Source organism: Melanotaenia boesemani, chromosome 5 (assembly GCF_017639745.1).
Source record: "Melanotaenia boesemani isolate fMelBoe1 chromosome 5, fMelBoe1.pri, whole genome shotgun sequence".
In the NCBI taxonomy this organism is placed as follows: Eukaryota; Metazoa; Chordata; class Actinopteri; order Atheriniformes; family Melanotaeniidae; genus Melanotaenia; species Melanotaenia boesemani.
Genome location: NC_055686.1, coordinates 31,109,228 through 31,123,951, shown reverse-complemented (window position 1 = coordinate 31,123,951; position 14,724 = coordinate 31,109,228). Strand labels below are relative to the sequence as shown.

Below are 14,724 nucleotides of genomic sequence, written 5' to 3'. Positions count from 1 at the left end.
CAAACCTCCCCCTGATGGAGTTTAGGCAAAACACAGACTAAACAAAGTTGTTCCCACATGCGATGACAACCTGTTTGTCTTCAGTCTTTCTGACTTTATTTTCTCCCACCCAAATCCAGCTGTTTCTGGGAGAAATGGTGGAGAACCGGACTAGGAAGTTTATCAGGATCAGACTGAGGAACTTTGTGAAAGAGCAGCTGAGATTTTATCATTCAGTCAAATGAAAAATACTCAATTATTTATAGAAATTATAGTGTAATATATTTTTTTTTCTTTAGATATAAATGTGAGTTATAGTGTTCTGGAGGAAAGAAGAGATGAAACAGGTTTATTCACCAGTTAAAAGTTTGACTGTGAAAATGAGCTTGAACATAAAGCAGATGGGATGATGAAGGCTGGATTTAGTGAACAGGAACCCGTATCCGAGGATGTTTACACTCTGTAAATGAACTTTCCGTTATCTGTCCCTACCTCCTTGTTACCTGTTTAGTTTCGGTTCAATTTAGTTTGGTCAGAATATTTCTATTTGGTAAAGAATCCTAAAGATAGAGATAGGAAGACATAAACGGACTTCAGTGAAATTTGACTGTGTGGATGCACTTTGCAAATTTAACCCTACTTCATGCATGATGATGCCAAGTAGGGGACTTTTGTTGTTGTAGTGTTTATGTTGTTGTTTTTGTTGTTTGTTGTCTTATAATAGAAGCCTGTACTACGAAGCTTTTCTCTTATCGAGGTAACTTGAGGTAACTTCGGGGTTAACTCTGGGTTTTCTTGGTTAACTAAGAAGGGCGGGTGGGTGGGTGATGGATGGATGGGGCAGCTTAACTCATGCTTGGGTAGCCAGATGGATAGCTGTTTCCCTGCTCTAACACACCTCATGCAAATAAAATTGCAATCTAACAGCTTATCAGGTTCTGCTCTGTGAATCATTCATTTAAATCAGGTGTGTTGAAACAGGTAAACCTCCAAAACCTGGATGGAAGGATGGATGGATGGATGGATGGATGGATGGATTGATGGATAACCTGAAATTAATATAAGGAAGGAACTGAGGAAGTTTTGCCTGACACATCTATGCTGTAACACTGTTCATTTATGTTGTACAATAAATTAATATTATATAACCTCCTGCATTTAAGCATCAACATAGTCAGATATGTTCTGTCAGCATTCTTTCCTGGCTGTTGTTATGGCAACAGTGTTGCTTTTAGCCTTGATGATGTATTAAATTCTTCATTTTTTATGAAGAATAATTATCTGCTGCTCTATGGTGAAGTATCTGCTCTGCAGGGTTTCTTCGTGTTTGGGATTTGTCAGACGTGTGCACTGATCAAGCTGAGAAAACCCTAGGTTGGATTATTGAATTAATAACCAGCTTTGTAGTACCACTTATTCAGAACCCAAATGTCTGAATAATTCAACCAGGTAACAGAGAGATATCCGGTATATGTTAATAATGCTTTGTAGTACAGGCCTCTGTTCAAATAAACATGATCTTGATAAATTGAATGTATGTGTAGCTGTGTGCTAATTTTGAACTCATAATGGGTGTTGTGAATCTTTGTTATCATATTTTTTGTTTGTTTGTTTTGACAGCTTTTGCTTAGAATTTAGTCATAATAATTAATCAGTAACAATACTAGTTATTTTCTTCTATTTTTTTTCTCCCATTTCTATTTTATATGTAGAAATTGATTGTGCAGCCCCAAACTTCAGAGCCAGAACTGAAGATGCTTTTCCTCAGTTAAAAGAGACAGGAGGCTTTGAACTACTCAGGATCTCAGGAAACACCCATAGCCAAAATCTAACCGTAATCCCATGCCCAGATGAGGGTTATACAGTGCAATATTAGGCCAGCCCTGGGACTGGCATTGGACGTGCAATGATTTACATCAGGCCATTGCAGAAAAGCATTGTTATTCAAACTGTAAGTAATTCATTGGACAGTTGAAATGTTTCAAGAAAAAAATCATGAGCCATTAGTCATTTCTATTTGCTGCCACGCAATTTTTGTTAACAGTTATGTGTCATAGTTAAAGTTTAATTCTGGTCTTTGTTATTTATGTATCAACATTATGTAGACTCCAACATCACTGCAGCACCAGGAACCTCTGACAAGATGCTTAACCTGTGACAAGGATTTCCTCTTAAATCATATGCAAGGTCACATTATCACAGACCCGGAGATTGGACTCAATAAATATCAGAAACCCAGGGATAGGTAAAGGAGTTTTATCGAACAATGTGAATAAGATATGACATGAAATCCGGTCACTCTTGGTCAGCTCCTCTGTGGGGGTACGAGAACAGGTGTTAGGAGCCAGGAAGTCTGTGGCCATGATGCAGGATGATATGATTCCACGTACCAGGTGTCGTCGTGCATCCAGCGTAAGGTGGTGAGTGAGAACCGGGACCAGGACTGGAGGAACCTGGAAGGATCCTGCTGGAGTGGGGTTGACAACTGCTGAATAGAGAAGAGGTTAGTGATGATGTCACTGGTGGAGATCAGGGATTTCGAGTGGTGGAAGGCAGCGGCGGCCGCTTCCGTGTTTCTCCATCAGGACAGAGAAGCCAAGTCCATGATCCAGAATCCAAATTCTGAGAGCAATCCAGAGGTCAGTAATCCAGGAAATCCAATCAATGAACAAGGCAGATTTACCAGTCAGGGAGCCGTAGGGATGTTATGCTCGAGCCGTTCTGCTCGATCACGTGCCAGACATGTGACACAGAAGTGTTGCGAGCATTGTCTCTGAGCAGGATTCAGCATGCCAAAAGTCACGTGATAGACCAAACGAGGCCTCATTACGTCATTAGCGCGTATCGAGCAACAAGCGGGATCTTCGAAGGGACAGGGCTTGTCAATCTCTCAGATTCCAAAAGCTGAGGAGATCGCGGGTTTTTGAGGAGATTCTGCTAGTGACTGTGCGACTTTACATTTTGACAACAAAATTAGCATCACAGGTAAACTTTATTTCCCTTTCTTTATATAGATGTTTTTTTTAAATAGCCTTGCAAAAAGCAGACTTTAAAGTTAATCATAAAGTACAACCAGATGCATCAGAGGAAACGTCTCAGTCTACAGCTGCAGAGGAAAACCACAACCTGCAGGACCTTAGACAGCCGAGCTGGTTTCTGACAAATGTTACCTAATACCCCTCCTTGTTATTTATTTGAACAACAGAAAATAAATATTCACTCGGATGGTAGATTACGTATCGTTTATTGAACACGTATTCCAAGTTGAGATAGGGATGACAGGTGTGAGGTGTCAACGCTGTCCTGTCACAGCCAGCAGATAGAGCTCTTTCATTTGGTCAAATGATTCAGAACAATGATTTTAATGCATTTAGGTCAAAGTTGGCTCGATGATTCATGAGGCCTCGGTTTCACAATCCCTAATCTTGCAGCAGTAGTAGTGGTGGAAACTATGTGCGTTCAGAACATTGCCTAGACAAAAATGATGGTACCCCTAGAGGTTAAAGGTTAACTTCAAGCTCAAGGAACATCAGTATCAGATCGCACCATCCGTCATTGTTTGAGCCAAAGTGGACTTAATGAGAGATGACCAAGGAGGACACCACATAAAAAAAGCCAGATTGGAATTTGCCAAACTACATGTTGACAAGCCACAAAGCTTCTGGGAGAATGTCCTATGGACAGATGAGATAAAAATGGAACTTTTTGCCAAGGCACATCAGCTCTATGTTTACAGATGGAAAAATGAAGCATATGAAGAAAAGAACACTGCCCCTACTGTGAAACATGGAGGAGGCTCTGTTATTTTCTGGGGCTGCTTTGTTGCATCTGGCACAGGGTGTCTTGAATCTGTGCAGGTACAATGAAATCTCAAGACTATTAAGGGATTCTAGAGAGAAATGTGCTGGCCAGTGTCAGAAAGCTTGGTCTCAGTCACAGGTCATGGGTCTTGCAACAGGACAATGACCCAAACACACAGCTAAAAACACCCAAGAATGGCTAAGAGGAAAACATTGGACTATTCTAAAGTGGTCTTCTATGAGCCCTGACCTAAATCCTGTTGCGCATCTTTGGAAGGAGCTGAAACATGACGTCTGGAAAAGGCTCCCTTCAAACCTGAGACAACTGGAGCAGTTTGCTATGAGGAGTGGGCCAGAACACCTGCTGAGAGGTGCAGAAGTCTCCTTGACAGATACAGGAATCGTTTCATTGACAATGACCCAAAGGACACATTTAAATCAACAAATAAATGGCTTCACCAGAATGAGATTGAGGCTTTGGAATGGCCCAGCCAGAGTCCAGACCTGAATCCCATCAAACATCTGTGGGGGTGATCTGAAGAGGGCTGTGCACAGGAGATGCCCTCACAATCTGTCAGATTTGGAGCGGTTTTGCAAAGAAGAATGGGCAAATATTGCCACATCAAGATGTGCCATGCTGATAGGCTCCTACCCAAAAAAGACTGAGTCTTGTAATAAAAGCCAAAGGTGCTGCAATAAAGTATTAGTTTGAGGGTGTGCATATTTATGCAACCAGGTTATTTTAAGTTTTTTTTATTTTATATTTTCCCCTTTAAAGGGTTCAGTTTGTTTTTCAATTGCATTGTACAGGTTATGGGTCACATTAAAGGTGGAAAAAGTTGTGAAATTATTTGTCTTGCTGGCATTGTTTTACATCATGAAAACCTGGTGTGTAGACTTTTTATATCCACTGTAAGTGTACATGTATTGACAATGATGAAAAAGTACCATAAAAAATGGCTTATCGATGGGGAAAATGTTGGTATCCTTACTGAAATGAAGACATTTGTTTGACATTGACAGGAGCGGAGAATTTTCCTACAACAGTCACGTCATGTTCAGTAGCTTCTGCAACACTGTCATCTGCCATCAGAGTAGCTTTTGTTGAGGTTTCTGCATGCAGGTTAAAGGAGAGGTAGGGATATGGAGGCATGTGTTGTAATCACAGAAACAAAGCATATTTAGATTTATTCACTTTTAGAATTAGCGTTGAAAATGAGCATTTTCAAACTTGCAAAACGCCCTTCAAAACTAAATAAAACTTAAGCAGATACACCTAAAACCCATGTCCATGTGGACATGGCCAGAGTAAAAAATTTACCTCAGTAGTTTGTTGTTAAGAGAACATGAAAAGAAGTAATGGGAACTTAATGTTAACATTGACCTTTAGTTGCTGAATGTGTTAACAGGCGATGTTTGCTAACTCAGAGCAATTTGCTACCGTTTTGTTTTCTAACCTGCAATGCAGATTCTGAGGGAAAATAGTCAAATAGTTTATGTTTAATGCTCATGATATCTTCTTTAGATTATATAACCTTTAGAAATTTAATGCATATATTATTGTCTGTGTATAATATTGTTGCATGGGATGCTGTCCGCTAACCAAAATTTTAAACAAAATGTCTTGTTTTTGCTTAACAGTGAGTCAGTAATATAATATTTTCTATATTTGTTTATGTCTTGTACAGTTTCTTTACTTAAGATGAAAACCTGAAAACTACACCCAGTGTTTTAATTTTTAATAGTTATTTTTTACTCTGTGTTCTCCTACATAAACAGTAGATGCAGCATTGTATTTCAACACAATATTTAAGGGATTTTTGAGAAAGCACAGAAAGAAATGTTTAAATTTCACCCACAAAATGAGAAGGTCTAAATCTCACTGTATTCAAAGGCCATTCAGTGTTACCAGGACTGCCAAGTAGACTGAACCAGTGAACTTCAAGCCCGTCTTCTCTTCGGGTAAAGACAAGGAGAAGTTGTTTTATTCTCAAAATGCACAGCAGACCACAAGAGACTCAGTACTTTCCTGTACTCAGTCTGCATCGTGCCCATTCAGCATCTAAACAAAGACAGCTGCTAGTTCACTGACATATAAATGCTCTTTATATCTGTGAATTCATTTGACCTCAGTCCATTCATATGTTAAATATTGAGGATAAAAACAAGCTGAGTCATGTTCAGTTATCATTTAGCACACTGCCTTGGTAATGTTTGTGCGGCAGCAGTGATACTGTTGTCTTTTATACTATATTTAAGACAGTAATTGTACACCTACCATTCATTTTATCTATTCATCTAACCTTATTTTATACAACTGATCCCATTGAAACCCAATGTCACCTTTACAAGAGTTACAGTTTCATATTTATGTCTGAAAAATTCTGCATTATTTTGTTAATTACAATTGTTTATTTCATTCATTATTCATTCATTATCTGTAGCGCTTCGTCCATTAAGGGTTGCGGAGAAGCTGGAGCCTAACCCAGCAAGCAACCATTCACGCTCACATTCACTCCTAGGGAGAATTTAGAGTGACCAGTAATCCTAACATGTATGTCTTTGGACAGCGAGACGAAGACAGAGAAAACCCACACGGGGAGAACATGCAAACTCCACACAAAAAAGACACTTCCCCCCAGTTCGAACCTCCCCCAGCTGAGGCTCGAACCAGCGCGGCGCTAACCACCACACCACCGTGCAAACCTTAATTTATACAGATAATCCCATTGAAACTCACTGTTGTTGAGGTTGTAACGTTTACAAGAGATCCATGTCACAGTTGCATATTTATATCTAAAAAACAACATATCCTCCAATTCAATACGAGCTATTAGGTCGTAAATTCATACACCAAATTACGACACATAAGATCGTATGCTAAAGCACAGCCCGAGTGACCCTTCGTCTTACGTCGCCCATCGGTAATTTACGGAGGTTGACGAAGTGGCGAACGCTGTGTCCCTGTTAATTCCAGGTCACAACTTACTTCACTCAAACATGGCGCATAGCATAAGTAAAAGAAACGCATATTTCTTAATAATAATGATATAGATATTTTGGGGAAAAAACTTTTGTTTTGGCTTTGGGTTTAGCGCGACTTGCTTACTACACAGGATGTGACGACATGCAGAGGAACTGCAGTTGTGCGTTGTTTCACAATACGACAAACTTTACGTCAGTTGAGCGCAGCTGCAGACGGGGGTTGCTGGGATCCATGGGAGCTACCTGACGTACAGCACACATCACCTTGCTTCTGGTTAAATCTCTGAAAGGCAAGATATCTTACATCGAGTTGCAATAATTTGCTTTGTGAATCCTATTTCTGTAAATAAGAATGTGAGGAGCTTGGGTTCAAAATGGGTCGCGTAGGGTTTGTTGGTCAGACGTGTGCATGTAGGGTTTTTTTCGACGTAATTTACTTCTAACCTAGTTTATGTAAAGTTAATCCCGATTAAGTCCTGTTTAAGACCTGATTTAGATTTGGTTTAGTCGTGGACCCCCAGTGGGTTTCCTGCAGCGTTGGGTAGAGAGCCAGTAATTTTACCCAAGTAAGAATACTGTTACTTCAAAATAATGATACTCAAGTACAAGTAAAAAGTACTCATCCTAGTATTAACTCAATTAAGAGTAAAGGAAAAGGAGCAAATTTCTGTATGTCAAAATAGTAAACTAAAAAACAGACTAGAAATAAATGAAAATGAAAAGACAAAGAGCAAATTTTTGGATATAAAAGTAAACTTAAAAACCTACTTGTGGTCCCCTTCATCTTTTAGACTCTTGGTTTACTTTGTCTTGGTTTATTGCTGATCTTGGATTAGAACTGGTTTGTTTACAGCTCAGACATTCAAGCTCTCTGTTCAGTATTTTTTTTTTTTTTTACTATATCCTAGTTTATTATACATTTAGTTTTGGCATCTTCCTGATTTATTCATGATTAGTCTAGACCTAGTCCTGGTTTATTATTTTATAATATTAATATTATTATTATTATTATTATTATTATTATTATTATTATACGTTATATCTATAAAACACTTTCCATGACACTCAAAGATGCTTAAGACTTGGTTAGACTTGGTTTAGTCCTGTTTTAGGTGTGGCTCATTAGCATTCACTACAAAACATTGCCAATAAAGATGGTCTTGACAAATGCCAACCACTCTGCTTCATGTAGGTGAAGCATGCCAGAGCCTGGTCAAGAAACATTTATCAATGTCCCTTACATTGTATGTTTATTTAATGTACACATTAGTATAAAGTTTTGACTGGTGGCAAAATTTGTGAGTTTTAGATTGTAGTGGACAAGTCTTTACAGAAATATTGATAACCACTATATTTTTTTACTGTACACTCAGAATTATCCTACTCCTCACCACAAAGCCTACTTTTTTGGAAAAGCTAACTCACTCCAGTCGCTTCCCTTCTGAATTCTAAACATTCATATGACACACATTTTAAAGGGTCATTAGGACAGTGAAAGCTTTCACTACTGTCCTCTAGTCTAACTTACTTAGTCACTCACTAATGTTTCTTCCCCCAGATGTCAACCATAAAAGACTGCCAGCTGTGCCACAAAAAAATAGGAGTGGCGAGCAAAAGGTGTGTGCATTGTGGAGGCAGCCAGACAATGAAGACAAAACTGGGTAAACTAAAAGAAAAATTAAATGATGACTGGAAGAATAAGCAAAGGAAAAACTCCAGTGTAAATAAAATATACGATTCAACGAATTTATTGGTAGGTTTTTTTCTTTCAGCTTGTCATAAATTTCACACATTTATGGTATAGGCTAACAACACTATATTCTCATCATGATATGTCACTGGCTGTATGAATATACAGAACATCATCCATGCTTAAATGACAATGATGTGGCTGCCAGATCAAAACAAGAATTCACATGGAACAGTATTCATTCCTTTTTTTTACTGCCACAAGACAGTTATGACCACAATTCTGTGTGCCCCATTCCTAACTCCCGAGAATTAACCAAATAGGTAGTTTTCACCTAGTCAGTGGACTGGTGAGAGACATACACAACAACAATGAAAAGACTTAGTAGTACACACGGTAGCACATACAAACAACATGAGTGTAGTGAATTTAAGCAGCATGGCCATATGGTAGAGATAAGCTTATTGAGACGTAGGCACATAGACAGATGGACAAACTTGCAGAAAAACAAAACACAAGAATAGACTTTGAAAGTTCATTGTGATTTTTTTTTGTAGTCTTTTAATTTGAATATTTTGTGTTTTTGCCAGTTTTTGTTTTGAGTTCACATTATTAGTTTTTAGTTACTTTAGTCTGACTCTTATTGTATTTCTTATCTGTCTTTGTGTCACAACATAAAAAGCAGCTCAAGCTTGTAGTTGCGCATGAAATATTCTAAACTTTGTCAATTGTTACAGCTTCCCAAATGGAAACTCTTGGATCAGCATCCAGTCCTCCTGCTCGCAAAGAAATCCAATAAAGGATTTAAAGCAGAATGCTTCTGTCCATGGGAGGTGGACAGCAATGACTTTGAGGATGCCCTTGGTACAATAAAAAAGATTTATGAAGGTCTTCTGAATGGTAATATATACACTCACCAGACACTGCTTATTACTAAATACTAGCTTGTTAGGTATTAGTTTAATTACTTTTTTTCCACATCAACATACTGTATATGTAAATATAGCTAATAGTTGCTAATTTTTGAATATCATTTAATTAAATTTACATACACACACAGTTTTATACACTTTTCAAATACATGGAAAGAACAAAAACGTAATATAGTAAAAAAAATTTCAGTAGATTTTTGTGACATATTTGACTAACATTATTTTCTTCACTTTTGTCAAAAGTTTCTGTGGCAGCTGACCAAACCAGGACAGTGGAGACTGGATTAACAATGAGGATCCTCCAGCCACACAACTCCAGACTCCACCATCAGTTCATGATGTCTTATCCTCTGCCCACCCCAGACTCGGACAGTGTGTTTACTCTTGTACTCACTCCAATCCCCTCCTCCCTCACCCCTCCTGTCCCCTCCTCTCTCACCCCTCCTGTCCCCTCCTCCCTCACCCCTCCTGTCCCCTCCTCTCTCACCCCTCCTGTCCCCTCCTCTCTCAACCCTCCTGTCAACTCCTCTCTCACCCCTCCTGTCCTCTCCTCCCTCAACCCTCCTGTCCCCTCCTCCCTCACCCCTCCTGTCCTCTCGTCCCTCAACCCACCTGTCCCCTCCTCCCTCACCCCTCCTGTCCCCTCCTCTCTCAACCCTCCTGTCCTCTCCTCCCTCACCCCTCCTGTCCCCTCCTCTCTTAACCCTCCTGTCCCCTCCTCTCTTAACCCTCCTGTCCCCTCCTCTCTCAACCCTCCTGTCCCCTCCTCTCTCAACCCTCCTGTCCCCTCCTCTCTCAACCCTCCTGTCCTCTCCTCCCTCACCCCTCCTGTCCCCTCCTCTCTTAACCCTCCTGTCCCCTCCTCTCTCAACCCTCCTGTCCTCTCCTCCCTCACCCCTCCTGTCCCCTCCTCTCTTAACCCTCCTGTCCCCTCCTCTCTCACCCCTCCTGTCCTTAAAGTGAGCACTTCCGAGTCAGTGAAAAGAAGGAAAAGAAAGCGAACACAGAGGAAAGCAGACGTTAATGGTATGTGTATGACTCAGACTAGGTATTATTTCTACAGTGTCAAGCAGTGTCATTAGTTTTCTCCCTGCTTTAGAAACTATGTCTGCTTCTTATTTTTTTTTAAATAATGATTATCTCTACTTAAGCTTGGGATGCACTACACAACATTTGGGCCAATTTTACCACAAATTACGGTTGCACCAAGTCTTGACCAGTCATAATTAGTTGTAGGGAGTAGTATTGGTATCAGCCGGTTAGTGTGTGAAGGTTAACAATCAAATCTGTAATTTTGTGCGGGAGATCTATGCGACTGGACTCCTGTTGCAGTCAGTCAAACGTGCTTAAATGTTAAAGAAGTTTCTGAATGTACTTTGTGTAGTGTGGACTATTTATCAACCCGACTAGAAAAAAACATCCGCACAGGACCTCTCTCCAGTGCTGCTCTGTCAGCTGTCTACAGCCTCACATACTTGAGGGGGCAAGCTAGCAAAAAGCAGTTTCATTTATTGTTCCTCTCAATTACGAACACTAAATAACCAAGAAAAAAAACATCCTCTTCTCCCCTCTCAGACACTCTCTTTGACACTTAGGGGCTGAGTTATGATGAGGGCAAAACTGCTGCGCTATTTAACATTTGCTGCGCAGTTTTGCTCTGGTTATGTTTCTACGATTAGCGCCTGATCTATTAAGACTGCTCCTGTTATCATTTGCGGAGCAAACAGCAGTATTTAAATGAGGATTTAGCGGCGCTGTTTGCTCTGTCATGTAAGGTTCTGGAGAGCAAGGAAACCGCAAACGCAAAATTAACTTTTATCCGATAGAAGTTGAGACAAATAAAGGAGACAAATAAAAATATTGCGGAAGTCGAGGAAAAAAATCTAAATGTCACCAGAAATGCTGCAATATAGTTTCATATTCAAGTTCAATTTATTTATAAGGCACACTAACAACAACCTTTAGGAACCAAGGTATTGTACATATAAAAACATGCAAGGAACAAATAAGAAATAATAAAGGTTTAAAAGCTATAAAGAAATAATAATAATAATAATAATAATAATAATAATAATAATAATAATAATAATAAAAGACAGGCATGATAAAGTCTTTAAACTTATCCAGCAATTCTAATATTGCAACGCTGGATCGTCTCCACAATCCTCTTCTCTGGCATTCTAAATATATTAATATAATAGAAAAAAATGCATTATCTTAGTCGCCTTTCATGGTGTCTGTGCCTCCTCCTTAAAATTATTACTGCAGCCATTGCGCGTATACTGTTGTGCCAATTAGCACCTGCTTTTCAGAAACGCTATTTTTAGAGCAAACATAAACACCGCAAACTATTTGCGGGCTACATGAATCCCACTGCTGCACAAACCAGATTTATTTGCATAGTCTCCTCCCACTAATGTGCACTTTCTGGCCGGAACGCCCATAATGCATATGCAGTAGCTTCAGAAACGCAAAGTGGAGAGCGGCGCAGTTTTGCCAGGATAACTGACGCAGTTCCATGTTTGCGGCTTTGATAGATAAGCTTGGGCCGATTTTAGCGGAGCAAAGCCGTCTGCACCTGTTTTAGTACACGCAAAGCGTTAATAGATCAGGGCCTTAGTGTACAGCAGATTCTGCCATTGAAGGCTCACGTTGCATCCACCATACATAAATGCTACAGATACAGAATATTCTGTCTATAAACATTTAAAGGGTGTATAGGCTGTGGTCATGTGATGCTACACCACTGTAACGTGTCAATAGTTTAAAATTAAATGTGAGACTCATTCCTGTTTTGGTTCATAGTTAACATCTCTGTAATTGTTGTGTCTGTCATTTTTGTACAGTACCAGTACTATTTCATACTATAGTGCTAAAAGTTTAAGCTATTTTTTTCTTATCAGTTTTTCTTTGAGTGCTAATCATGACATTGTATTGCAATCTTTTTTTTCAGATTGTCCTATTCATCAAGGGTCAACCAGTTTTCCCTACAAAAAAGTACTGAGAGAAAGAATCAGGGAGGTGTGTCACAAAATGTAATACTGACATTTCTTAAGAAAAGACGAGACTTTAAGTTAGTAAATAAATGTAATAGTAGTTGCACATGTTAGGAACTTGCATTGTCAGCTTCCTCAGTCAATAACAGATATAATTCATACATTACACAAGCTTAGTCAAATCACTTCCTGAGTGTAGACCAGTGGAACTGTGGTATGGGTACATGTGATGGTATGTAGGCTCTCTGGTGGTACTTGGACCTGGTTTTGTCCTGTTTAATTCTAGTTTAATTATGTGGGTTAGACCTAGTTTTGTCCTTGTGTAGACCTGGTTTGGAACTGGTTCAGAACTAAATTAGTCTTGGTTTATGTTTAGCTCGAGGTGGGACATGATTTAGAACTGGCTTAGTCCTGTATTACACTGAATTATGACCTAATTTAGTCTTGGTTTAGCAGTGGGTTAGTCCTAGATGGTACTTGGCACTGAACTATTTTCTAATATGGTACTTTGTATGAAAAGTACAAGAAACACTGGTGTAGATGACACTCTTCTGGATATGAAAAGGTTTGTTATTTCGCATGGCATTTTGCTAAATTATATTTTGACCAAATCTTTACCCTACCTGTTGCCATTTGCTGAAAGAAAATGTTGCAATTTTTTTTTTGTTTCTTCCATTAGGGCCAAGTTGAGGTGTTAGTGCAGTGGCATCCCTGCTCTGGATGGTGAGTGTGTTATCCTAAGTTAACTTTGAGGTATGCACGTGTACAATACAGTACACGTGCATACCTCAAAGTAACCTCAAAAAATACAAACTTGTTCTTTTGTTGTGTAATTACTCAGATAAGCAACTAATCAATGAATTGTGATTAAAATAATTGTCATTTTATTTAGTAATCAAATAATCATTAACTGAAGTATACTGATTCCAAATCATGCAATTTGCTGAGAGAAAAAGGTTTTATAGCCTCCACAGGGCAGAAGAATATACATTTTGCATTTACAAATAGTAAACCTTTCTTGGTAAATATTCTCTACCTTGAAGTCCTCTGGTGGCATACTTTTAATTTCACCTGGTTAAAAAAACAACTCCTATTCACACACCTTTTGCTATAAGAAGTAAATTATTAATTAGTTAATCCAAAAATATATTTGACAGATAAATGGTGCAGCCCTATTATGAAATGAGGTTCTGAAGATGATGTCTGTTGTCTGCAATGTCTGGCTTTTGTTTGTCTGAAAAGCCATCTTCAATTAATTTGTATGGTAAATGAGGTTGCAGTGCATTAAAAGTGTTTTATTTTAAATTACAACATTAGTATGATCAAACACTGTTCTGTTGTTCTTTTTACAGTGGGGTGAAGTGGAAAAACTCCTGGGAGCCGAAAACCAATGTTCAGTGAGTGTCATCCTGAAGACAAGGGTGTATTAATACAAGTAGGGGGGCTGTACAAAAGTACCTTTTGTATTAGTGTGGTATGGGTTCAACTGACACTCCCTGCAGTTCTCCTGTTGTCCACATGCGTCACTGTTCAGTAAGATGTATGTATGTTCACTGTGGAACATTATTAATTTGTTTTCACTTTTAAAACATTACAAAATTGTCCTTATACATACTTTTTTATACATTCATTATTATTTATACACTATCAAACATTGTTGTTTTAGGTGCATTGTAGAATTGGTTAGTACTTTATTACTTTAAAATAAAATGTTTTCAATAAAAGCCTATGTTTGTTTCTGAACACACATCCATCTTGAAGTCGATCTAAAGCACACATAAGATAGAATGTTGAACATGTATCTTGAGCAGCAGTAGCATTACAATATATTAGGCACAGTGTTGTGCTAATTACTGAAAAAAGTAACTAGTTACAGTTACTAGTTACCTCATTCAAAAAGTAACTCAGTTACTTTGTTGATTACTTACACCAAAAAGTAATGAGTTACTGTTAAAAGTAACTTTTTAGTTACTATTTTAAAGAACATTCTTAATAATGCTCCTATGAATGTCCTTATAAAATAACTTCAGTGTTGTACAAAATATAATACAAACAGAAAATAATCTTTAAACACTAGTTTATTGAAGGTAGGTAGCAAATATTTGAAATTTATAATGTATGAATATGAATAAAGTGCCACCTCATACACATTAAAGCAACTGCTGATTGATATGTCCAACATTTTCTTAAAAAATATTAAACAGCCTATTCTGAGAAACACAATGCGTTTTAAATCTAATAAATGTTCTCAAATGTAACAGAAAATTGTCATTGTGACTACTAAGTGAAAAAAATGTTTTTGTTAATACACAGATTTTCTTTCCTATAACTGCAGACAGTAA

At 38.4% G+C, this 14,724-nt stretch overlaps 1 long non-coding RNA gene across 1 annotated transcript; it reads left to right on the top strand.

Annotated features, from left to right (window-relative positions):
- The first annotated feature begins 8,105 nt into the window (after positions 1–8,105).
- On the top strand, positions 8,106–13,998 carry LOC121639931. Its single transcript, XR_006010277.1, has 4 exons — positions 8,106–8,517; positions 12,340–12,407; positions 13,062–13,105; positions 13,735–13,998. It is a non-coding gene; the product is annotated as an uncharacterized LOC121639931 (long non-coding RNA).
- Positions 13,999–14,724: the final 726 nt, after the last annotated feature.